The sequence below is a fragment of the Phasianus colchicus genome, chromosome 8, assembly GCF_987193195.1.
Source record: "Phasianus colchicus chromosome 8, bPhaCol1.hap1.1, whole genome shotgun sequence".
Classification (NCBI taxonomy): domain Eukaryota; kingdom Metazoa; phylum Chordata; class Aves; order Galliformes; family Phasianidae; genus Phasianus; species Phasianus colchicus.
Genome location: NC_143443.1, coordinates 8257648 through 8284562, shown reverse-complemented (window position 1 = coordinate 8284562; position 26915 = coordinate 8257648). Strand labels below are relative to the sequence as shown.

Sequence of the window (26915 nt, the reverse complement as noted above, 5' to 3'; positions counted from 1 at the left end):
TACATCCCAAAGGAAGGCCATCAAACTACTCAGTTCAGATAAAAGGGATTTACTTACGGATTAAGTAAACAAACAAATGGTTACCAGGCAACTCAAACAGTAAGAAACAGCTTTATGCTAAGATACATAATTTAATACCAAAGTTAAATGCATGCTAGAAATTAAAAGCAGATATCACAAGAACAACTATATGCAAACACATTTTATTCACAAAGGCTTACGGAGCCAATATGGAGCTAATGAGAGCAATAAACACATTTCAACTGCATTTTCAAGAGACAAAAGATAAATTTAATGAGTTAGACAATCAACAGCATCATCTTCTTGCTTGTTCCAAACTCCTAAAACACCACGCCGCATCTTCTTTCCTCTACAGCAGCTCCTGAAACATCAGCGGGGACACCATTAGACCTGCGGAGCGGCAAGCCCCCCACCTGAACAAAAAGGGAAACCCAACATCGCAAAGGAACTCCGCACACCACCACCCAGCCAAGGAAGGCCTTGCATCCCCCCTCCCCAATTCAGCCCAGAAAAATAAAAAAAACTTCGAGCAGCTTGTCTCACCTCACTGACGCTCGACGCGCGTCCAGCCGGTGCTGCGGGGGATCACAGAGGCGGGCAGACTGGGCAAATGGAGCTGGGCACGCACACAGCAGCGGCCAAAGAGTCAGCTTCCCTGATTACAGGGGACCCCCAGCCACTGCATCCATTGCAAAGGGCCTGGGACTGCGGGGCACTGTTGCTCCCTGGCTTACAGGGCAGCCCCCATCCCTAGCGGCCGAGGGAGGCTCCTTCTCTCCCAGTCAGGGGCACCTCGACCCACACCCCGCTAACGGGGCGGTCACCCCACACAGGCTGCCAAATGAGCACAAACGCTCGCGCACCCAGACCCTGATTACAGGCGGGTGGACAACACCCCTGGAGCCACAGAGCTCGGTTTCCCCCCCAGCGGCGGGAGCGACTCTCAGCCGCCAGGCAGCGGGGCGACACGGCCAAATGCCGCGGCCGGGATCCCAGCCCTGATTCCGGGGAGGGCGCAAGCCCAACCCCGCATCTCGCGGTCCCGTGCCTCTGAAAGGCCAGGGCCGCATTCCCGCCTGAGTACAGGGGGTCTCTCAGAACCCAGCTCACCAAGCACACACGGGGGGCACGCACAGCCCTGCCTACAGGACGGTACCCCCACAGCCCACCCTCACCAAGAAGCCCCGCGGAGCACGAGGCTCCCGCCAACGCCTGAGCTACAGGCTGGCCCGCCAGGCAGCAGCAGAACATCACCAAGCTCTCGTCTTTGGGAACCCAGGGAGCAACCTCGACCCACCGAGCGGGGAGGTCACCCCACACGCAAAAGGAGCACCTCAACCTGCACCCTCTGACGGGACAGGGAGGGGTCATTCCCACCAGCTGGATGGCTAAAGCAGCCGGCTGCAATGCTGCAGCCTCCCCACACCTGATTACAGGGAGGGCGGGCCGCTTAGGGGACAGAGGGCTCCGCAGCTTGGGACACACGCCCCGAGTACGGGGCTGTCACGCCGCCAGCGGAACAGGCGCCCACGCGTGAACAGGCCCAAGCCCTGGCTACAGGGCGGCCTCGGCCACAGAACTACCCTGCCTACAGGGTGGCCTCGGGGTCCGGCGAGCTCCATTTCCCACTCAGGTGCGGAGAGGTGGCTCTCGCCCTGCGTTACAGGGGGCCACGCTCCCCAGGCAGCCAAAGGAGCAGCAAGGCAAAAGGCCAACTACAGCAAAAGCAAAGACCCGAGCCCTGCTTACAGGGAGGTCGCCCAGCACAAAGCCGGCCTGCTCACCCAAGGCACCGGCAACGCTCAAACTCTAACGTGACTGCGGACCCGCTAACGGGACTGGGGCTTTGCCCAGGGTGCCTCTCTCCTTCCCCCCCGCATCTGCACGCTTCGGCATCCTCTTCCAGCTTGCTCCTGCCTCCCGTGTCCCCACGCCGCTTCTTCTTTCTTCTGCAGCAGCTCCTGAAACATCAGCGGGGACACCATTAGACCTGCGGAGCGGCAAGCCCCCCACCTGAACAAAAAGGGAAACCCAACATCGCAAAGGAACTCCGCACACCACCACCCAGCCAAGGAAGGCCTTGCATCCCCCCTCCCCAGTTCAGCCCAGAAAAATAAAAAAAACTTCGAGCAGCTTGTCTCACCTCACTGACGCTCGACGCGCGTCCAGCCGGTGCTGCGGGGGATCACAGAGGCGGGCAGACTGGGCAAATGGAGCTGGGCACGCACACAGCAGCGGCCAAAGAGTCAGCTTCCCTGATTACAGGGGACCCCCAGCCACTGCATCCATTGCAAAGGGCCTGGGACTGCGGGGCACTGTTGCTCCCTGGCTTACAGGGCAGCCCCCATCCCTAGCGGCCGAGGGAGGCTCCTTCTCTCCCAGTCAGGGGCACCTCGACCCACACCCCGCTAACGGGGCGGTCACCCCACACAGGCTGCCAAATGAGCACAAACGCTCGCGCACCCAGACCCTGATTACAGGCGGGTGGACAACACCCCTGGAGCCACAGAGCTCGGTTTCCCCCCCAGCGGCGGGAGCGACTCTCAGCCGCCAGGCAGCGGGGCGACACGGCCAAATGCCGCGGCCGGGATCCCAGCCCTGATTCCGGGGAGGGCGCAAGCCCAACCCCGCATCTCGCGGTCCCGTGCCTCTGAAAGGCCAGGGCCGCATTCCCGCCTGAGTACAGGGGGTCTCTCAGAACCCAGCTCACCAAGCACACACGGGGGGCACGCACAGCCCTGCCTACAGGACGGTACCCCCACAGCCCACCCTCACCAAGAAGCCCCGCGGAGCACGAGGCTCCCGCCAACGCCTGAGCTACAGGCTGGCCCGCCAGGCAGCAGCAGAACATCACCAAGCTCTCGTCTTTGGGAACCCAGGGAGCAACCTCGACCCACCGAGCGGGGAGGTCACCCCACACACAAAAGGTGCACCTCAACCTGCACCCTCTGACGGGACAGGGAGGGGTCATTCCCACCAGCTGGATGGCTAAAGCAGCCGGCTGCAATGCTGCAGCCTCCCCACACCTGATTACAGGGAGGGCGGGCCGCTTAGGGGACAGAGGGCTCCGCAGCTTGGGACACACGCCCCGAGTACGGGGCTGTCACGCCGCCAGCGGAACAGGCGCCCACGCGTAAACAGGCCCAAGCCCTGGCTACAGGGCGGCCTCGGCCACAGAACTACCCTGCCTACAGGGTGGCCTCGGGGTCCGGCGAGCTCCATTTCCCACTCAGGTGCGGAGAGGTGGCTCTCGCCCTGCGTTACAGGGGGCCACGCTCCCCAGGCAGCCAAAGATGCAGCAAGGCAAAAGGCCAACTACAGCAAAAGCAAAGACCCGAGCCCTGCTTACAGGGAGGTCGCCCAGCACAAAGCCGGCCTGCTCACCCAAGGCACCGGCAACGCTCAAACTCTAACGTGACTGCGGACCCGCTAACGGGACTGGGGCTTTGCCCAGGGTGCCTCTCTCCTTCCCCCCCGCATCTGCACGCTTCGGCATCCTCTTCCAGCTTGCTCCTGCCTCCCGTGTCCCCACGCCGCTTCTTCTTTCTTCTGCAGCAGCTCCTGAAACATCAGCGGGGACACCATTAGACCTGCGGAGCGGCAAGCCCCCCACCTGAACAAAAAGGGAAACCCAACATCGCAAAGGAACTCCGCACACCACCACCCAGCCAAGGAAGGCCTTGCATCCCCCCTCCCCAGTTCAGCCCAGAAAAATAAAAAAAACTTCGAGCAGCTTGTCTCACCTCACTGACGCTCGACGCGCGTCCAGCCGGTGCTGCGGGGGATCACAGAGGCGGGCAGACTGGGCAAATGGAGCTGGGCACGCACACAGCAGCGGCCAAAGAGTCAGCTTCCCTGATTACAGGGGACCCCCAGCCACTGCATCCATTGCAAAGGGCCTGGGACTGCGGGGCACTGTTGCTCCCTGGCTTACAGGGCAGCCCCCATCCCTAGCGGCCGAGGGAGGCTCCTTCTCTCCCAGTCAGGGGCACCTCGACCCACACCCCGCTAACGGGGCGGTCACCCCACACAGGCTGCCAAATGAGCACAAACGCTCGCGCACCCAGACCCTGATTACAGGCGGGTGGACAACACCCCTGGAGCCACAGAGCTCGGTTTCCCCCCCAGCGGCGGGAGCGACTCTCAGCCGCCAGGCAGCGGGGCGACACGGCCAAATGCCGCGGCCGGGATCCCAGCCCTGATTCCGGGGAGGGCGCAAGCCCAACCCCGCATCTCGCGGTCCCGTGCCTCTGAAAGGCCAGGGCCGCATTCCCGCCTGAGTACAGGGGGTCTCTCAGAACCCAGCTCACCAAGCACACACGGGGGGCACGCACAGCCCTGCCTACAGGACGGTACCCCCACAGCCCACCCTCACCAAGAAGCCCCGCGGAGCACGAGGCTCCCGCCAACGCCTGAGCTACAGGCTGGCCCGCCAGGCAGCAGCAGAACATCACCAAGCTCTCGTCTTTGGGAACCCAGGGAGCAACCTCGACCCACCGAGCGGGGAGGTCACCCCACACGCAAAAGGAGCACCTCAACCTGCACCCTCTGACGGGACAGGGAGGGGTCATTCCCACCAGCTGGATGGCTAAAGCAGCCGGCTGCAATGCTGCAGCCTCCCCACACCTGATTACAGGGAGGGCGGGCTGCTTAGGGGACAGAGGGCTCCGCAGCTTGGGACACACGCCCCGAGTACGGGGCTGTCACGCCGCCAGCGGAACAGGCGCCCACGCGTGAACAGGCCCAAGCCCTGGCTACAGGGCGGCCTCGGCCACAGAACTACCCTGCCTACAGGGTGGCCTCGGGGTCCGGCGAGCTCCATTTCCCACTCAGGTGCGGAGAGGTGGCTCTCGCCCTGCGTTACAGGGGGCCACGCTCCCCAGGCAGCCAAAGGAGCAGCAAGGCAAAAGGCCAACTACAGCAAAAGCAAAGACCCGAGCCCTGCTTACAGGGAGGTCGCCCAGCACAAAGCCGGCCTGCTCACCCAAGGCACCGGCAACGCTCAAACTCTAACGTGACTGCGGACCCGCTAACGGGACTGGGGCTTTGCCCAGGGTGCCTCTCTCCTTCCCCCCCGCATCTGCACGCTTCGGCATCCTCTTCCAGCTTGCTCCTGCCTCCCGTGTCCCCACGCCGCTTCTTCTTTCTTCTGCAGCAGCTCCTGAAACATCAGCGGGGACACCATTAGACCTGCGGAGCGGCAAGCCCCCCACCTGAACAAAAAGGGAAACCCAACATCGCAAAGGAACTCCGCACACCACCACCCAGCCAAGGAAGGCCTTGCATCCCCCCTCCCCAATTCAGCCCAGAAAAATAAAAAAAACTTCGAGCAGCTTGTCTCACCTCACTGACGCTCGACGCGCGTCCAGCCGGTGCTGCGGGGGATCACAGAGGCGGGCAGACTGGGCAAATGGAGCTGGGCACGCACACAGCAGCGGCCAAAGAGTCAGCTTCCCTGATTACAGGGGACCCCCAGCCACTGCATCCATTGCAAAGGGCCTGGGACTGCGGGGCACTGTTGCTCCCTGGCTTACAGGGCAGCCCCCATCCCTAGCGGCCGAGGGAGGCTCCTTCTCTCCCAGTCAGGGGCACCTCGACCCACACCCCGCTAACGGGGCGGTCACCCCACACAGGCTGCCAAATGAGCACAAACGCTCGCGCACCCAGACCCTGATTACAGGCGGGTGGACAACACCCCTGGAGCCACAGAGCTCGGTTTCCCCCCCAGCGGCGGGAGCGACTCTCAGCCGCCAGGCAGCGGGGCGACACGGCCAAATGCCGCGGCCGGGATCCCAGCCCTGATTCCGGGGAGGGCGCAAGCCCAACCCCGCATCTCGCGGTCCCGTGCCTCTGAAAGGCCAGGGCCGCATTCCCGCCTGAGTACAGGGGGTCTCTCAGAACCCAGCTCACCAAGCACACACGGGGGGCACGCACAGCCCTGCCTACAGGACGGTACCCCCACAGCCCACCCTCACCAAGAAGCCCCGCGGAGCACGAGGCTCCCGCCAACGCCTGAGCTACAGGCTGGCCCGCCAGGCAGCAGCAGAACATCACCAAGCTCTCGTCTTTGGGAACCCAGGGAGCAACCTCGACCCACCGAGCGGGGAGGTCACCCCACACGCAAAAGGAGCACCTCAACCTGCACCCTCTGACGGGACAGGGAGGGGTCATTCCCACCAGCTGGATGGCTAAAGCAGCCGGCTGCAATGCTGCAGCCTCCCCACACCTGATTACAGGGAGGGCGGGCCGCTTAGGGGACAGAGGGCTCCGCAGCTTGGGACACACGCCCCGAGTACGGGGCTGTCACGCCGCCAGCGGAACAGGCGCCCACGCGTGAACAGGCCCAAGCCCTGGCTACAGGGCGGCCTCGGCCACAGAACTACCCTGCCTACAGGGTGGCCTCGGGGTCCGGCGAGCTCCATTTCCCACTCAGGTGCGGAGAGGTGGCTCTCGCCCTGCGTTACAGGGGGCCACGCTCCCCAGGCAGCCAAAGGAGCATCAAGGCAAAAGGCCAACTACAGCAAAAGCAAAGACCCGAGCCCTGCTTACAGGGAGGTCGCCCAGCACAAAGCCGGCCTGCTCACCCAAGGCACCGGCAACGCTCAAACTCTAACGTGACTGCGGACCCGCTAACGGGACTGGGGCTTTGCCCAGGGTGCCTCTCTCCTTCCCCCCCGCATCTGCACGCTTCGGCATCCTCTTCCAGCTTGCTCCTGTCTCCCGTGTCCCCACGCCGCTTCTTCTTTCTTCTGCAGCAGCTCCTGAAACATCAGCGGGGACACCATTAGACCTGCGGAGCGGCAAGCCCCCCACCTGAACAAAAAGGGAAACCCAACATCGCAAAGGAACTCCGCACACCACCACCCAGCCAAGGAAGGCCTTGCATCCCCCCTCCCCAATTCAGCCCAGAAAAATAAAAAAAACTTCGAGCAGCTTGTCTCACCTCACTGACGCTCGACGCGCGTCCAGCCGGTGCTGCGGGGGATCACAGAGGCGGGCAGACTGGGCAAATGGAGCTGGGCACGCACACAGCAGCGGCCAAAGAGTCAGCTTCCCTGATTACAGGGGACCCCCAGCCACTGCATCCATTGCAAAGGGCCTGGGACTGCGGGGCACTGTTGCTCCCTGGCTTACAGGGCAGCCCCCATCCCTAGCGGCCGAGGGAGGCTCCTTCTCTCCCAGTCAGGGGCACCTCGACCCACACCCCGCTAACGGGGCGGTCACCCCACACAGGCTGCCAAATGAGCACAAACGCTCGCGCACCCAGACCCTGATTACAGGCGGGTGGACAACACCCCTGGAGCCACAGAGCTCGGTTTCCCCCCCAGCGGCGGGAGCGACTCTCAGCCGCCAGGCAGCGGGGCGACACGGCCAAATGCCGCGGCCGGGATCCCAGCCCTGATTCCGGGGAGGGCGCAAGCCCAACCCCGCATCTCGCGGTCCCGTGCCTCTGAAAGGCCAGGGCCGCATTCCCGCCTGAGTACAGGGGGTCTCTCAGAACCCAGCTCACCAAGCACACACGGGGGGCACGCACAGCCCTGCCTACAGGACGGTACCCCCACAGCCCACCCTCACCAAGAAGCCCCGCGGAGCACGAGGCTCCCGCCAACGCCTGAGCTACAGGCTGGCCCACCAGGCAGCAGCAGAACATCACCAAGCTCTCGTCTTTGGGAACCCAGGGAGCAACCTCGACCCACCGAGCGGGGAGGTCACCCCACACGCAAAAGGAGCACCTCAACCTGCACCCTCTGACGGGACAGGGAGGGGTCATTCCCACCAGCTGGATGGCTAAAGCAGCCGGCTGCAATGCTGCAGCCTCCCTACACCTGATTACAGGGAGGGCGGGCCGCTTAGGGGACAGAGGGCTCCGCAGCTTGGGACACACACCCCGAGTACGGGGCTGTCACGCCGCCAGCGGAACAGGCGCCCATGCGAGAACAGGCCCAAGCCCTGGCTACAGGGCGGCCTCGGCCACAGAACTACCACGTGGCTCTGATCAACACTAAATTATATGGAGGAAGACAGGACACTCGCTGCGCTCGCGGTACTGAGAGGGAACACCCCTTTTGCGGCGTGCGCCAAAGTCCTCCGTTCCCCCCAGGGAAGTCGAAGCTAAGCTGCAGCCATCTTTGTGGGGGCCTAAAGGGAAAGCTCAGTCGCTCCGTCACTCCACAAACACAAACAAGGACAGGAAGGGGAACGCGCACACACAGGCGCGACTTTCCAGAAGGGAAGGACAACGCAGCGCAGCCAAACCCTGGGAATAAACCCACAACCGCGGGCAACAGACAAGAGCCTGTGACCTGTCCCTAGCCTGCACGGAGGCCACAGACCTCAACGTGCCAGGGGGCTTCCCAGCTAAAGCCAAAGGTCAGATGCCATGACGCACACCCCAAGTACGGGGCCGTCGCATTGACAGGCCACCACCAGGCAACGATGCCGAGGGGCCGGAGGAGGAAGAGGGGCGGGGAAACAGCACTACCCTGCCTACAGGGTGGCCTCGGGGTCCGGCGAGCTCCATTTCCCACTCAGGTGCGGAGAGGTGGCTCTCGCCCTGCGTTACAGGGGGCCACGCTCCCCAGGCAGCCAAAGGAGCAGCAAGGCAAAAGGCCAACTACAGCAAAAGCAAAGACCCGAGCCCTGCTTACAGGGAGGTCGCCCAGCACAAAGCCGGCCTGCTCACCCAAGGCACCGGCAGCGCTCAAACTCTAACGTGACTGCGGACCCGCTAACGGGACTGGGGCTTTGCCCAGGGTGCCTCTCTCCTTCCCCCCCGCATCTGCACGCTTCGGCATCCTCTTCCAGCTTGCTCCTGCCTCCCGTGTCCCCACGCCGCTTCTTCTTTCTTCTGCAGCAGCTCCTGAAACATCAGCGGGGACACCATTAGACCTGCGGAGCGGCAAGCCCCCCACCTGAACAAAAAGGGAAACCCAACATCGCAAAGGAACTCCGCACACCACCACCCAGCCAAGGAAGGCCTTGCATCCCCCCTCCCCAATTCAGCCCAGAAAAATAAAAAAAACTTCGAGCAGCTTGTCTCACCTCACTGACGCTCGACGCGCGTCCAGCCGGTGCTGCGGGGGATCACAGAGGCGGGCAGACTGGGCAAATGGAGCTGGGCACGCACACAGCAGCGGCCAAAGAGTCAGCTTCCCTGATTACAGGGGACCCCCAGCCACTGCATCCATTGCAAAGGGCCTGGGACTGCGGGGCACTGTTGCTCCCTGGCTTACAGGGCAGCCCCCATCCCTAGCGGCCGAGGGAGGCTCCTTCTCTCCCAGTCAGGGGCACCTCGACCCACACCCCGCTAACGGGGCGGTCACCCCACACAGGCTGCCAAATGAGCACAAACGCTCGCGCACCCAGACCCTGATTACAGGCGGGTGGACAACACCCCTGGAGCCACAGAGCTCGGTTTCCCCCCCAGCGGCGGGAGCGACTCTCAGCCGCCAGGCAGCGGGGCGACACGGCCAAATGCCGCGGCCGGGATCCCAGCCCTGATTCCGGGGAGGGCGCAAGCCCAACCCCGCATCTCGCGGTCCCGTGCCTCTGAAAGGCCAGGGCCGCATTCCCGCCTGAGTACAGGGGGTCTCTCAGAACCCAGCTCACCAAGCACACACGGGGGGCACGCACAGCCCTGCCTACAGGACGGTACCCCCACAGCCCACCCTCACCAAGAAGCCCCGCGGAGCACGAGGCTCCCGCCAACGCCTGAGCTACAGGCTGGCCCGCCAGGCAGCAGCAGAACATCACCAAGCTCTCGTCTTTGGGAACCCAGGGAGCAACCTCGACCCACCGAGCGGGGAGGTCACCCCACACGCAAAAGGAGCACCTCAACCTGCACCCTCTGACGGGACAGGGAGGGGTCATTCCCACCAGCTGGATGGCTAAAGCAGCCGGCTGCAATGCTGCAGCCTCCCCACACCTGATTACAGGGAGGGCGGGCCGCTTAGGGGACAGAGGGCTCCGCAGCTTGGGACACACGCCCCGAGTACGGGGCTGTCACGCCGCCAGCGGAACAGGCGCCCACGCGTGAACAGGCCCAAGCCCTGGCTACAGGGCGGCCTCGGCCACAGAACTACCCTGCCTACAGGGTGGCCTCGGGGTCCGGCGAGCTCCATTTCCCACTCAGGTGCGGAGAGGTGGCTCTCGCCCTGCGTTACAGGGGGCCACGCTCCCCAGGCAGCCAAAGGAGCATCAAGGCAAAAGGCCAACTACAGCAAAAGCAAAGACCCGAGCCCTGCTTACAGGGAGGTCGCCCAGCACAAAGCCGGCCTGCTCACCCAAGGCACCGGCAACGCTCAAACTCTAACGTGACTGCGGACCCGCTAATGGGACTGGGGCTTTGCCCAGGGTGCCTCTCTCCTTCCCCCCCGCATCTGCACGCTTCGGCATCCTCTTCCAGCTTGCTCCTGTCTCCCGTGTCCCCACGCCGCTTCTTCTTTCTTCTGCAGCAGCTCCTGAAACATCAGCGGGGACACCATTAGACCTGCGGAGCGGCAAGCCCCCCACCTGAACAAAAAGGGAAACCCAACATCGCAAAGGAACTCCGCACACCACCACCCAGCCAAGGAAGGCCTTGCATCCCCCCTCCCCAATTCAGCCCAGAAAAATAAAAAAAACTTCGAGCAGCTTGTCTCACCTCACTGACGCTCGACGCGCGTCCAGCCGGTGCTGCGGGGGATCACAGAGGCGGGCAGACTGGGCAAATGGAGCTGGGCACGCACACAGCAGCGGCCAAAGAGTCAGCTTCCCTGATTACAGGGGACCCCCAGCCACTGCATCCATTGCAAAGGGCCTGGGACTGCGGGGCACTGTTGCTCCCTGGCTTACAGGGCAGCCCCCATCCCTAGCGGCCGAGGGAGGCTCCTTCTCTCCCAGTCAGGGGCACCTCGACCCACACCCCGCTAACGGGGCGGTCACCCCACACAGGCTGCCAAATGAGCACAAACGCTCGCGCACCCAGACCCTGATTACAGGCGGGTGGACAACACCCCTGGAGCCACAGAGCTCGGTTTCCCCCCCAGCGGCGGGAGCGACTCTCAGCCGCCAGGCAGCGGGGCGACACGGCCAAATGCCGCGGCCGGGATCCCAGCCCTGATTCCGGGGAGGGCGCAAGCCCAACCCCGCATCTCGCGGTCCCGTGCCTCTGAAAGGCCAGGGCCGCATTCCCGCCTGAGTACAGGGGGTCTCTCAGAACCCAGCTCACCAAGCACACACGGGGGGCACGCACAGCCCTGCCTACAGGACGGTACCCCCACAGCCCACCCTCACCAAGAAGCCCCGCGGAGCACGAGGCTCCCGCCAACGCCTGAGCTACAGGCTGGCCCACCAGGCAGCAGCAGAACATCACCAAGCTCTCGTCTTTGGGAACCCAGGGAGCAACCTCGACCCACCGAGCGGGGAGGTCACCCCACACGCAAAAGGAGCACCTCAACCTGCACCCTCTGACGGGACAGGGAGGGGTCATTCCCACCAGCTGGATGGCTAAAGCAGCCGGCTGCAATGCTGCAGCCTCCCTACACCTGATTACAGGGAGGGCGGGCCGCTTAGGGGACAGAGGGCTCCGCAGCTTGGGACACACACCCCGAGTACGGGGCTGTCACGCCGCCAGCGGAACAGGCGCCCATGCGAGAACAGGCCCAAGCCCTGGCTACAGGGCGGCCTCGGCCACAGAACTACCACGTGGCTCTGATCAACACTAAATTATATGGAGGAAGACAGGACACTCGCTGCGCTCGCGGTACTGAGAGGGAACACCCCTTTTGCGGCGTGCGCCAAAGTCCTCCGTTCCCCCCAGGGAAGTCGAAGCTAAGCTGCAGCCATCTTTGTGGGGGCCTAAAGGGAAAGCTCAGTCGCTCCGTCACTCCACAAACACAAACAAGGACAGGAAGGGGAACTCGCACACACAGGCGCGACTTTCCAGAAGGGAAGGACAACGCAGCGCAGCCAAACCCTGGGAATAAACCCACAACCGCGGGCAACAGACAAGAGCCTGTGACCTGTCCCTAGCCTGCACGGAGGCCACAGACCTCAACGTGCCAGGGGGCTTCCCAGCTAAAGCCAAAGGTCAGATGCCATGACGCACACCCCAAGTACGGGGCCGTCGCATTGACAGGCCACCACCAGGCAACGATGCCGAGGGGCAGGAGGAGGAAGAGGGGCGGGGAAACAGCACTACCCTGCCTACAGGGTGGCCTCGGGGTCCAGCGAGCTCCATTTCCCACTCAGGTGCGGAGAGGTGGCTCTCGCCCTGCGTTACAGGGGGCCACGCTCCCCAGGCAGCCAAAGGAGCAGCAAGGCAAAAGGCCAACTACAGCAAAAGCAAAGACCCGAGCCCTGCTTACAGGGAGGTCGCCCAGCACAAAGCCGGCCTGCTCACCCAAGGCACCGGCAGCGCTCAAACTCTAACGTGACTGCGGACCCGCTAACGGGACTGGGGCTTTGCCCAGGGTGCCTCTCTCCTTCCCCCCCGCATCTGCACGCTTCGGCATCCTCTTCCAGCTTGCTCCTGCCTCCCGTGTCCCCACGCCGCTTCTTCTTTCTTCTGCAGCAGCTCCTGAAACATCAGCGGGGACACCATTAGACCTGCGGAGCGGCAAGCCCCCCACCTGAACAAAAAGGGAAACCCAACATCGCAAAGGAACTCCGCACACCACCACCCAGCCAAGGAAGGCCTTGCATCCCCCCTCCCCAATTCAGCCCAGAAAAATAAAAAAAACTTCGAGCAGCTTGTCTCACCTCACTGACGCTCGACGCGCGTCCAGCCGGTGCTGCGGGGGATCACAGAGGCGGGCAGACTGGGCAAATGGAGCTGGGCACGCACACAGCAGCGGCCAAAGAGTCAGCTTCCCTGATTACAGGGGACCCCCAGCCACTGCATCCATTGCAAAGGGCCTGGGACTGCGGGGCACTGTTGCTCCCTGGCTTACAGGGCAGCCCCCATCCCTAGCGGCCGAGGGAGGCTCCTTCTCTCCCAGTCAGGGGCACCTCGACCCACACCCCGCTAACGGGGCGGTCACCCCACACAGGCTGCCAAATGAGCACAAACGCTCGCGCACCCAGACCCTGATTACAGGCGGGTGGACAACACCCCTGGAGCCACAGAGCTCGGTTTCCCCCCCAGCGGCGGGAGCGACTCTCAGCCGCCAGGCAGCGGGGCGACACGGCCAAATGCCGCGGCCGGGATCCCAGCCCTGATTCCGGGGAGGGCGCAAGCCCAACCCCGCATCTCGCGGTCCCGTGCCTCTGAAAGGCCAGGGCCGCATTCCCGCCTGAGTACAGGGGGTCTCTCAGAACCCAGCTCACCAAGCACACACGGGGGGCACGCACAGCCCTGCCTACAGGACGGTACCCCCACAGCCCACCCTCACCAAGAAGCCCCGCGGAGCACGAGGCTCCCGCCAACGCCTGAGCTACAGGCTGGCCCGCCAGGCAGCAGCAGAACATCACCAAGCTCTCGTCTTTGGGAACCCAGGGAGCAACCTCGACCCACCGAGCGGGGAGGTCACCCCACACACAAAAGGTGCACCTCAACCTGCATCCTCTGACGGGACAGGGAGGGGTCATTCCCACCAGCTGGATGGCTAAAGCAGCTGGCTGCAATGCTGCAGCCTCCCCACACCTGATTACAGGGAGGGCGGGCCGCTTAGGGGACAGAGGGCTCCGCAGCTTGGGACACACGCCCCGAGTACGGGGCTGTCACGCCGCCAGCGGAACAGGCGCCCACGCGTAAACAGGCCCAAGCCCTGGCTACAGGGCGGCCTCGGCCACAGAACTACCCTGCCTACAGGGTGGCCTCGGGGTCCGGCGAGCTCCATTTCCCACTCAGGTGCGGAGAGGTGGCTCTCGCCCTGCGTTACAGGGGGCCACGCTCCCCAGGCAGCCAAAGGAGCAGCAAGGCAAAAGGCCAACTACAGCAAAAGCAAAGACCCGAGCCCTGCTTACAGGGAGGTCGCCCAGCACAAAGCCGGCCTGCTCACCCAAGGCACCGGCAACGCTCAAACTCTAACGTGACTGCGGACCCGCTAACGGGACTGGGGCTTTGCCCAGGGTGCCTCTCTCCTTCCCCCCCGCATCTGCACGCTTCGGCATCCTCTTCCAGCTTGCTCCTGTCTCCCGTGTCCCCACGCCGCTTCTTCTTTCTTCTGCAGCAGCTCCTGAAACATCAGCGGGGACACCATTAGACCTGCGGAGCGGCAAGCCCCCCACCTGAACAAAAAGGGAAACCCAACATCGCAAAGGAACTCCGCACACCACCACCCAGCCAAGGAAGGCCTTGCATCCCCCCTCCCCAATTCAGCCCAGAAAAATAAAAAAAACTTCGAGCAGCTTGTCTCACCTCACTGACGCTCGACGCGCGTCCAGCCGGTGCTGCGGGGGATCACAGAGGCGGGCAGACTGGGCAAATGGAGCTGGGCACGCACACAGCAGCGGCCAAAGAGTCAGCTTCCCTGATTACAGGGGACCCCCAGCCACTGCATCCATTGCAAAGGGCCTGGGACTGCGGGGCACTGTTGCTCCCTGGCTTACAGGGCAGCCCCCATCCCTAGCGGCCGAGGGAGGCTCCTTCTCTCCCAGTCAGGGGCACCTCGACCCACACCCCGCTAACGGGGCGGTCACCCCACACAGGCTGCCAAATGAGCACAAACGCTCGCGCACCCAGACCCTGATTACAGGCGGGTGGACAACACCCCTGGAGCCACAGAGCTCGGTTTCCCCCCCAGCGGCGGGAGCGACTCTCAGCCGCCAGGCAGCGGGGCGACACGGCCAAATGCCGCGGCCGGGATCCCAGCCCTGATTCCGGGGAGGGCGCAAGCCCAACCCCGCATCTCGCGGTCCCGTGCCTCTGAAAGGCCAGGGCCGCATTCCCGCCTGAGTACAGGGGGTCTCTCAGAACCCAGCTCACCAAGCACACACGGGGGGCACGCACAGCCCTGCCTACAGGACGGTACCCCCACAGCCCACCCTCACCAAGAAGCCCCGCGGAGCACGAGGCTCCCGCCAACGCCTGAGCTACAGGCTGGCCCGCCAGGCAGCAGCAGAACATCACCAAGCTCTCGTCTTTGGGAACCCAGGGAGCAACCTCGACCCACCGAGCGGGGAGGTCACCCCACACACAAAAGGTGCACCTCAACCTGCACCCTCTGACGGGACAGGGAGGGGTCATTCCCACCAGCTGGATGGCTAAAGCAGCCGGCTGCAATGCTGCAGCCTCCCCACACCTGATTACAGGGAGGGCGGGCCGCTTAGGGGACAGAGGGCTCCGCAGCTTGGGACACACGCCCCGAGTACGGGGCTGTCACGCCGCCAGCGGAACAGGCGCCCACGCGTGAACAGGCCCAAGCCCTGGCTACAGGGCGGCCTCGGCCACAGAACTACCACGTGGCTCTGATCAACACTAAATTATATGGAGGAAGACAGGACACTCGCTGCGCTCGCGGTACTGAGAGGGAACACCCCTTTTGCGGCGTGCGCCAAAGTCCTCCGTTCCCCCCAGGGAAGTCGAAGCTAAGCTGCAGCCATCTTTGTGGGGGCCTAAAGGGAAAGCTCAGTCGCTCCGTCACTCCACAAACACAAACAAGGACAGGAAGGGGAACGCGCACACACAGGCGCGACTTTCCAGAAGGGAAGGACAACGCAGCGCAGCCAAACCCTGGGAATAAACCCACAACCGCGGGCAACAGACAAGAGCCTGTGACCTGTCCCTAGCCTGCACGGAGGCCACAGACCTCAACGTGCCAGGGGGCTTCCCAGCTAAAGCCAAAGGTCAGATGCCATGACGCACACCCCAAGTACGGGGCCGTCGCATTGACAGGCCACCACCAGGCAACGATGCCGAGGGGCCGGAGGAGGAAGAGGGGCGGGGAAACAGCACTACCCTGCCTACAGGGTGGCCTCGGGGTCCGGCGAGCTCCATTTCCCACTCAGGTGCGGAGAGGTGGCTCTCGCCCTGCGTTACAGGGGGCCACGCTCCCCAGGCAGCCAAAGGAGCAGCAAGGCAAAAGGCCAACTACAGCAAAAGCAAAGACCCGAGCCCTGCTTACAGGGAGGTCGCCCAGCACAAAGCCGGCCTGCTCACCCAAGGCACCGGCAGCGCTCAAACTCTAACGTGACTGCGGACCCGCTAACGGGACTGGGGCTTTGCCCAGGGTGCCTCTCTCCTTCCCCCCCGCATCTGCACGCTTCGGCATCCTCTTCCAGCTTGCTCCTGCCTCCCGTGTCCCCACGCCGCTTCTTCTTTCTTCTGCAGCAGCTCCTGAAACATCAGCGGGGACACCATTAGACCTGCGGAGCGGCAAGCCCCCCACCTGAACAAAAAGGGAAACCCAACATCGCAAAGGAACTCCGCACACCACCACCCAGCCAAGGAAGGCCTTGCATCCCCCCTCCCCAGTTCAGCCCAGAAAAATAAAAAAAACTTCGAGCAGCTTGTCTCACCTCACTGACGCTCGACGCGCGTCCAGCCGGTGCTGCGGGGGATCACAGAGGCGGGCAGACTGGGCAAATGGAGCTGGGCACGCACACAGCAGCGGCCAAAGAGTCAGCTTCCCTGATTACAGGGGACCCCCAGCCACTGCATCCATTGCAAAGGGCCTGGGACTGCGGGGCACTGTTGCTCCCTGGCTTACAGGGCAGCCCCCATCCCTAGCGGCCGAGGGAGGCTCCTTCTCTCCCAGTCAGGGGCACCTCGACCCACACCCCGCTAACGGGGCGGTCACCCCACACAGGCTGCCAAATGAGCACAAACGCTCGCGCACCCAGACCCTGATTACAGGCGGGTGGACAACACCCCTGGAGCCACAGAGCTCGGTTTCCCCCCCAGCGGCGGGAGCGACTCTCAGCCGCCAGGCAGCGGGGCGACACGGCCAAATGCCGCGGCCGGGATCCCAGCCCTGATTCCGGGGAGGGCGCAAGCCCAACCCCGCATCTCGCGGTCCCGTGCCTCTGAAAGGCCAGGGCCGCATTCCCGCCTGAGTACAGGGGGTCTCTCAGAACCCAGCTCACCAAGCACACACGGGGGGCACGCACAGCCCTGCCTACAGGACGGTACCCCCACAGCCCACCCTCACCAAGAAGCCCCGCGGAGCACGAGGCTCCCGCCAACGCCTGAGCTACAGGCTGGCCCGCCAGGCAGCAGCAGAACATCACCAAGCTCTCGTCTTTGGGAACCCAGGGAGCAACCTCGACCCACCGAGCGGGGAGGTCACCCCACACGCAAAAGGAGCACCTCAACCTGCACCCTCTGACGGGACAGGGAGGGGTCATTCCCACCAGCTGGATGGCTAAAGCAGCCGGCTGCAATGCTGCAGCCTCCCCACACCTGATTACAGGGAGGGCGGGCCGCTTAGGGGACAGAGGGCTCCGCAGCTTGGGACACACGCCCCGAGTACGGGGCTGTCACGCCGCCAGCGGAACAGGCGCCCACGCGTGAACAGGCCCAAGCCCTGGCTACAGGGCGGCCTCGGCCACAGAACTACCCTGCCTACAGGGTGGCCTCGGGGTCCGGCGAGCTCCATTTCCCACTCAGGTGCGGAGAGGTGGCTCTCGCCCTGCGTTACAGGGGGCCACGCTCCCCAGGCAGCCAAAGGAGCAGCAAGGCAAAAGGCCAACTACAGCAAAAGCAAAGACCCGAGCCCTGCTTACAGGGAGGTCGCCCAGCACAAAGCCGGCCTGCTCACCCAAGGCACCGGCAACGCTCAAACTCTAACGTGACTGCGGACCCGCTAATGGGACTGGGGCTTTGCCCAGGGTGCCTCTCTCCTTCCCCCCCGCATCTGCACGCTTCGGCATCCTCTTCCAGCTTGCTCCTGTCTCCCGTGTCCCCACGCCGCTTCTTCTTTCTTCTGCAGCAGCTCCTGAAACATCAGCGGGGACACCATTAGACCTGCGGAGCGGCAAGCCCCCCACCTGAACAAAAAGGGAAACCCAACATCGCAAAGGAACTCCGCACACCACCACCCAGCCAAGGAAGGCCTTGCATCCCCCCTCCCCAATTCAGCCCAGAAAAATAAAAAAAACTTCGAGCAGCTTGTCTCACCTCACTGACGCTCGACGCGCGTCCAGCCGGTGCTGCGGGGGATCACAGAGGCGGGCAGACTGGGCAAATGGAGCTGGGCACGCACACAGCAGCGGCCAAAGAGTCAGCTTCCCTGATTACAGGGGACCCCCAGCCACTGCATCCATTGCAAAGGGCCTGGGACTGCGGGGCACTGTTGCTCCCTGGCTTACAGGGCAGCCCCCATCCCTAGCGGCCGAGGGAGGCTCCTTCTCTCCCAGTCAGGGGCACCTCGACCCACACCCCGCTAACGGGGCGGTCACCCCACACAGGCTGCCAAATGAGCACAAACGCTCGCGCACCCAGACCCTGATTACAGGCGGGTGGACAACACCCCTGGAGCCACAGAGCTCGGTTTCCCCCCCAGCGGCGGGAGCGACTCTCAGCCGCCAGGCAGCGGGGCGACACGGCCAAATGCCGCGGCCGGGATCCCAGCCCTGATTCCGGGGAGGGCGCAAGCCCAACCCCGCATCTCGCGGTCCCGTGCCTCTGAAAGGCCAGGGCCGCATTCCCGCCTGAGTACAGGGGGTCTCTCAGAACCCAGCTCACCAAGCACACACGGGGGGCACGCACAGCCCTGCCTACAGGACGGTACCCCCACAGCCCACCCTCACCAAGAAGCCCCGCGGAGCACGAGGCTCCCGCCAACGCCTGAGCTACAGGCTGGCCCACCAGGCAGCAGCAGAACATCACCAAGCTCTCGTCTTTGGGAACCCAGGGAGCAACCTCGACCCACCGAGCGGGGAGGTCACCCCACACGCAAAAGGAGCACCTCAACCTGCACCCTCTGACGGGACAGGGAGGGGTCATTCCCACCAGCTGGATGGCTAAAGCAGCCGGCTGCAATGCTGCAGCCTCCCTACACCTGATTACAGGGAGGGCGGGCCGCTTAGGGGACAGAGGGCTCCGCAGCTTGGGACACACACCCCGAGTACGGGGCTGTCACGCCGCCAGCGGAACAGGCGCCCATGCGAGAACAGGCCCAAGCCCTGGCTACAGGGCGGCCTCGGCCACAGAACTACCACGTGGCTCTGATCAACACTAAATTATATGGAGGAAGACAGGACACTCGCTGCGCTCGCGGTACTGAGAGGGAACACCCCTTTTGCAGCATGCGCCAAAGTCCTCCGTTCCCCCCAGGGAAGTCGAAGCTAAGCTGCAGCCATCTTTGTGGGGGCCTAAAGGGAAAGCTCAGTCGCTCCGTCACTCCACAAACACAAACAAGGACAGGAAGGGGAACGCGCACACACAGGCGCGACTTTCCAGAAGGGAAGGACAACGCAGCGCAGCCAAACCCTGGGAATAAACCCACAACCGCGGGCAACAGACAAGAGCCTGTGACCTGTCCCTAGCCTGCACGGAGGCCACAGACCTCAACGTGCCAGGGGGCTTCCCAGCTAAAGCCAAAGGTCAGATGCCATGACGCACACCCCAAGTACGGGGCCGTCGCATTGACAGGCCACCACCAGGCAACGATGCCGAGGGGCCGGAGGAGGAAGAGGGGCGGGGAAACAGCACTACCCTGCCTACAGGGTGGCCTCGGGGTCCAGCGAGCTCCATTTCCCACTCAGGTGCGGAGAGGTGGCTCTCGCCCTGCGTTACAGGGGGCCACGCTCCCCAGGCAGCCAAAGGAGCAGCAAGGCAAAAGGCCAACTACAGCAAAAGCAAAGACCCGAGCCCTGCTTACAGGGAGGTCGCCCAGCACAAAGCCGGCCTGCTCACCCAAGGCACCGGCAACGCTCAAACTCTAACGTGACTGCGGACCCGCTAACGGGACTGGGGCTTTGCCCAGGGTGCCTCTCTCCTTCCCCCCCGCATCTGCACGCTTCGGCATCCTCTTCCAGCTTGCTCCTGTCTCCCGTGTCCCCACGCCGCTTCTTCTTTCTTCTGCAGCAGCTCCTGAAACATCAGCGGGGACACCATTAGACCTGCGGAGCGGCAAGCCCCCCACCTGAACAAAAAGGGAAACCCAACATCGCAAAGGAACTCCGCACACCACCACCCAGCCAAGGAAGGCCTTGCATCCCCCCTCCCCAGTTCAGCCCAGAAAAATAAAAAAAACTTCGAGCAGCTTGTCTCACCTCACTGACGCTCGACGCGCGTCCAGCCGGTGCTGCGGGGGATCACAGAGGCGGGCAGACTGGGCAAATGGAGCTGGGCACGCACACAGCAGCGGCCAAAGAGTCAGCTTCCCTGATTACAGGGGACCCCCAGCCACTGCATCCATTGCAAAGGGCCTGGGACTGCGGGGCACTGTTGCTCCCTGGCTTACAGGGCAGCCCCCATCCCTAGCGGCCGAGGGAGGCTCCTTCTCTCCCAGTCAGGGGCACCTCGACCCACACCCCGCTAACGGGGCGGTCACCCCACACAGGCTGCCAAATGAGCACAAACGCTCGCGCACCCAGACCCTGATTACAGGCGGGTGGACAACACCCCTGGAGCCACAGAGCTCGGTTTCCCCCCCAGCGGCGGGAGCGACTCTCAGCCGCCAGGCAGCGGGGCGACACGGCCAAATGCCGCGGCCGGGATCCCAGCCCTGATTCCGGGGAGGGCGCAAGCCCAACCCCGCATCTCGCGGTCCCGTGCCTCTGAAAGGCCAGGGCCGCATTCCCGCCTGAGTACAGGGGGTCTCTCAGAACCCAGCTCACCAAGCACACACGGGGGGCACGCACAGCCCTGCCTACAGGACGGTACCCCCACAGCCCACCCTCACCAAGAAGCCCCGCGGAGCACGAGGCTCCCGCCAACGCCTGAGCTACAGGCTGGCCCGCCAGGCAGCAGCAGAACATCACCAAGCTCTCGCCTTTGGGAACCCAGGGAGCAACCTCGACCCACCGAGCGGGGAGGTCACCCCACACACAAAAGGAGCACCTCAACCTGCACCCTCTGACGGGACAGGGAGGGGTCATTCCCACCAGCTGGATGGCTAAAGCAGCCGGCTGCAATGCTGCAGCCTCCCCACACCTGATTACAGGGAGGGCGGGCCGCTTAGGGGACAGAGGGCTCCGCAGCTTGGGACACACGCCCCGAGTACGGGGCTGTCACGCCGCCAGCGGAACAGGCGCCCACGCGTGAACAGGCCCAAGCCCTGGCTACAGGGCGGCCTCGGCCACAGAACTACCACGTGGCTCTGATCAACACTAAATTATATGGAGGAAGACAGGACACTCGCTGCGCTCGCGGTACTGAGAGGGAACACCCCTTTTGCAGCATGCGCCAAAGTCCTCCGTTCCCCCCAGGGAAGTCGAAGCTAAGCTGCAGCCATCTTTGTGGGGGCCTAAAGGGAAAGCTCAGTCGCTCCGTCACTCCACAAACACAAACAAGGACAGGAAGGGGAACGCGCACACACAGGCGCGACTTTCCAGAAGGGAAGGACAACGCAGCGCAGCCAAACCCTGGGAATAAACCCACAACCGCGGGCAACAGACAAGAGCCTGTGACCTGTCCCTAGCCTGCACGGAGGCCACAGACCTCAACGTGCCAGGGGGCTTCCCAGCTAAAGCCAAAGGTCAGATGCCATGACGCACACCCCAAGTACGGGGCCGTCGCATTGACAGGCCACCACCAGGCAACGATGCCGAGGGGCCGGAGGAGGAAGAGGGGCGGGGAAACAGCACTACCCTGCCTACAGGGTGGCCTCGGGGTCCAGCGAGCTCCATTTCCCACTCAGGTGCGGAGAGGTGGCTCTCGCCCTGCGTTACAGGGGGCCACGCTCCCCAGGCAGCCAAAGGAGCAGCAAGGCAAAAGGCCAACTACAGCAAAAGCAAAGACCCGAGCCCTGCTTACAGGGAGGTCGCCCAGCACAAAGCCGGCCTGCTCACCCAAGGCACCGGCAACGCTCAAACTCTAACGTGACTGCGGACCCGCTAACGGGACTGGGGCTTTGCCCAGGGTGCCTCTCTCCTTCCCCCCCGCATCTGCACGCTTCGGCATCCTCTTCCAGCTTGCTCCTGTCTCCCGTGTCCCCACGCCGCTTCTTCTTTCTTCTGCAGCAGCTCCTGAAACATCAGCGGGGACACCATTAGACCTGCGGAGCGGCAAGCCCCCCACCTGAACAAAAAGGGAAACCCAACATCGCAAAGGAACTCCGCACACCACCACCCAGCCAAGGAAGGCCTTGCATCCCCCCTCCCCAATTCAGCCCAGAAAAATAAAAAAAACTTCGAGCAGCTTGTCTCACCTCACTGACGCTCGACGCGCGTCCAGCCGGTGCTGCGGGGGATCACAGAGGCGGGCAGACTGGGCAAATGGAGCTGGGCACGCACACAGCAGCGGCCAAAGAGTCAGCTTCCCTGATTACAGGGGACCCCCAGCCACTACCTTCATTGCAAAAAGAACAGCTTTCATTATAGTAGTTGTTCTGCATGAAGTCAACTGTTCCATCTTTTCACTTCTGAATTGCCAGTGTGGCCCATCTATTCTTTTGCCTCGTGTTTCCCTCCTCTTCTGGTTGATTTACGATTCTGGTTCGTATGAATTCATCTGATTTGTCATTCACCAGTTCATAGCAATAACACGGTGTGAAGTTACAAGTGAGATTTCCAACTTGTAACATCTACTCCCATGGATTGTCTTAAAGTAGAATACAAAATTTGGCATTGAAGCGTATATTTTTCTCTGAGCATCCCCCCTTCCCCTTCTATAGAGCTTCTTTAACAGTCTTCTAGTATTAAACACCGCAACATTGCTTTACATCTTCCCCCTTTTCATAGCAGTGCAGCTCTCGTGTCCTCCCCCATTCCCACCACCCTCCCGATGAGAAGAGAAAAAGAGCCGCGCGTTTCAACACTGCGATAGCAGTTTCTATTCCTTTATTATTGCCGCTTGCTGTTGCCTCGGAGCGTCTTCTTCCACACATCAACTCGCCACGCTTGTCGCGGCTCCGCCCCTTTTCTGGGAGCCCGCTCGGAGACCCCGGCTCCGTCCGCCCGTCATCGGAGTATAAGAGGCGGATCCAGGCCCGTCTCCCTCCTCCCGCCATCGGAGCGCAACGAGCGGCTCCAGCCCCGGTTCGGTCCGCCCGCCACCGGTCCCCGCGCGGCAGCCCCGGCTTCGGCTGTCATCCGTCGGAGCCCGCGCGGCAGCGTCCCGCGCCGCGCCGCTCCACGCAGCGCCCCACCCCACCCCGCCGCTCCACGCCGCGCCGCACCCCACCCCGCCGCTCCACGCCGCGCCCCACCCCACCCCGCTTCGGCCCCAGCCCCGCCACGCCTTACCTCGGATCCGTCGCACCGCTGCCCCGCCGCACCTCGGCTCTGGAGACTGCTTGTCGGCGCCATCGTTGTCGCCGCCTTTCCCTCACAGCACCCCGCTTCTCCTCACACGCTGTGGAGAACGTCTCACTCACCTGCCCGCGCGCTCACCTTTTATAGCTGTCCCTCCAGCCCGCCAGCCAATAGGAGCCCTGAACGCCGCTGTGGCTTCCCGCGCTTTTCTTCCCGCCGCTCTCTCTCCAGCCCCCTCAACATTCCCGCCCTTTCTTCCTAACGGAGGCTGGGCCGGGGTCATCTGAAGGTCACGGCCGGGGTCACCTGTCGGTCACGGCCCCGCTCACAGGTGTTGCCGTCCGCCCCCTTAGGGCAGAGCCGCCCCACAGGTGATCTCAGCTCGCAGCTCCAGAGCCCGGCAGAGCTGGCTGTGCAGAACTCGTTCCTTTCATTTCAGTGTTTCTTTTAACTGTCATATACATATCAGGTGTTCCTTCCTGAGTTACCGATGTCCACAAACGTAATAAAAAATATATATTTTTAACTTTTTAAGGAATTCTTCCCAGTGACACCTCCATCTCTGCCTCTACAGCATAAATCCCTCAGTAATACCATTTCTAAGGGAAAAGGGTGAAACAAGCTGACAGCTGCTGTATGAAGGATATCATTTATTTCTCAACTCAGGCCACTCTTGTTTTGTAGAGCTGCTTGTATCTGATAACTCATTTGTACACTGTGGATGGAAATGCTCACCTCATCTCTATGCACTGCAGCGTTTGCTCAGTTCCTTTCTTTCTGTCCTCAGCTACGTTCTTTCTCATTTCAGCAATGTTACAAACTAGGACTGTGGGAGAGACAAATTGACAATAGGGAATATATGTTGCTTCCACCAAAGCCAAAACACAATGTAGCAGCAGCAGCCATGACTCAGCTGTGAATTAGAGGTTCCCTCCAGGGAATCTTTTCCTGGCACATAACCCAGGCAAATGGAACACCCTGAAGGAGAAAGACACCCAGGACCTGAGGGACCTTGCATATAGCACCACTATCCAGCCTGTTGGTTTGCCTAGGTCACACTGAGTGAAGGCAAATTGTCCTGGGCCACATATATTTGCTGTAAAAGTAATGCCTCCTATTCATTTTCATGGAAACTGCAACAGGTAAAATGAGCACAGTAACTCTGCTGTTTGATAGGTCAAATCCTCAGCTGCATAGCACCATTCTCCAACATAGCCACCACCATTAGCTATGCATTTTTGCATAGTTGGCAATAAATATGAGACTGCATGTTGTGCTCATCAAAATCTGTGCCAGCACAGGTGACCCACAGTCACTGACATCACTGCTGACATGCACTGCACACTGCCCCTCTGTGATCACACCCACCTAGCATTGCATTGCTTGCATTCAGTAAGCACCTAGTGGCTGCCATTTTCTCCACACAGAGGAATTCAGTGACACACCTTTGCTTCATACAGACTTCCTGGATGTCAGGTGCCATTTTGTCAGAGTGCTTTTCTGCTGCCATCTGTCACATGGCAACAACACGTAATATATACAATACTCAGACAGACTCTTACTGGCACTATTAAATCAATTCGATCAATGTGAATACGGCATGTTTTTTTTCCTCATCTACTTCATTTCATATCCAACTGAAAACATTCACAGAAATTCTGCACAGCTTGAGACAAGAGTGTATATACATAACAGCTAAACATTATTTTGTGTTTGTGAAATAAGTTGTAAAGGAAGGCTTGCAACAGACAGCATTTTACTAGAGCAACACCACCGTGTATAAAGAAATATGGAAGAGGTTTACTTTTTCTCTTCCTCATTTACTCCTGTTGAGATCGTTTCTAGAGGTCTGCCTTGCAAAGTAAAAAGCTGAGTGAATAAAGCATTCAGTACTCAGCCCTTTCTCTGTCCTGCGTCACAAGGGCCCCACATCAATTAGTAACAGAGCCACATTTCACTTGGTCTTCCTTTTGGGTCCCTTTTTGGTCTTCCCTGACAGGGACACCTGCTCAACAACAAGCATGAGCCGCAGCTGAAACTGCTGCATCTGTCTGGGAGCTGCACTGCACACTGTGTTTATGTACAGGCCTCTCTAGCACCAAATGAAAGGCTGTTCAAGCCTCCTGAATAAGGGCCAAGCTGCACTGATAGCTGCAAGCACCTTGGGGTCAATAGCAGCTAACCAAACTGTTAGAAGCTCCTAAAAATTTCTTTGGCCCAAACCCTTTTTGGTTCCCCCTTACCTTGACCTTATCTAGCATTAAGGCCAAAAATTATAGAAACTTCCTTGACAATTTATTCTATAGCTTACCTGTTTACAGAAGAAAAGCCCTATGTTTTGTAAGTACCATTTAAAAGTACAAGCTGTATATAAGACTCCTTGCCCTATGCAAACTGTTTTTCTTCCTTTAAGCAGAGTGCGCCTTCGTAGCACAGAGCATGATTTCAGAAGCGATAATTACTACAAAAACCAAAACCACTGGAATCTGTGGTGCAAAAGCAATTTACATATCTGTATAAACAGATTAAAATTGGAAAATTGTAGGTGTTTCCTAAAGGTAGCACAAGTATCTCCCCTAAGAGAGAGAAAAACATGCAGAAACATCTCCAGATTTAACACTTACAAAACTGTACACATATTTTGTTAAATAATGTTATTCAGCTTAAGATAAAGGATGCGGTGCATTTCTAAAGCTTGGCATATGGCAATTCTTATATTATTTTCAAATAATTAGCATCACCCTCCCGTCATTTTACCCTGCAAACTGCAACGTTGAACAGGTTTTCTCTGACAGTATCAATTCTCCCAAGGGGATATAAAAATCACAAAATTGTCAACTGTCAATGCTACTACTATGTGAAATCCACATAAATGCTTTTTTTTTTTTTTTTTTTTTTTTTTTTAATAAAGAAGAGCAAGACTTGTTAGAACAAATACGCTGATCTTCACTGCTCAGGGCAATTACACACCAAAGTAAAACAAAGGGCCAGCAAAATCTTGGTACTCTACAGCCTGTATTTAATAAAAAATAGCAGAATCCACTGGAGTAGCATGAAATTCAGAAGCCTTTTGTCAGACTGTAACACTGTTAAGCACATGTTAGGAAAGATTCTAGAATGTAATTCTTACAGCCCATAGAATTTGCTGTTAAACACTTTCAAGACACAAAGTGACAGCCAGCTGGATGAATAGGGGAATGTATGTAAACACCCAGAACAGACCCAGGCCAGCACAGCTGGGTTTGGATTAGGCACTGAGAGAAAGTTCAGACAACATTTATACATGTTCAATACTCAAATTAATTTCCATGGGGACATCACTTAGTTAAGGTGAGCTGTACAAAATTCATCATATTTCCCTTTATATTCCATTCCATATTTAATGTATGTTACAAGAGAGATACTACACTATGCTTCATTACTTTAATCACTGCCCTGTCCAATTGTAGTTCAACAATACATGCAAGTGTACTATTCTTGCTAGAGGCATGGTCCAAAGATGGTAGAGGAGAAGAACAGCATTTCTATTTCATCTGCTTCCTTTCATCCAGTAACTTTGGATGCCACTTAAATTTTCAGAATACTTCCAGGCATACTTATCAGAATTAGTA

General features: G+C 60.7%; 1 long non-coding RNA gene across 1 annotated transcript; it reads right to left on the bottom strand.

Annotated features, from left to right (window-relative positions):
* Positions 1–81: 81 nt before the first annotated feature.
* On the bottom strand, positions 82–23436 carry LOC149917005 (uncharacterized). Its single transcript, XR_016468685.1, has 14 exons — positions 23296–23436; positions 20161–22077; positions 18062–19978; positions 16462–17879; positions 14363–16279; positions 12763–14180; positions 10664–12580; positions 9064–10481; positions 6965–8881; positions 5365–6782; positions 3765–5182; positions 2165–3582; positions 565–1982; positions 82–382 (listed from the first exon to the last, which is right to left on the bottom strand). It is a non-coding gene; the product is annotated as an uncharacterized LOC149917005 (long non-coding RNA).
* Between the last annotated feature and the right edge of the window lie 3479 nt (positions 23437–26915).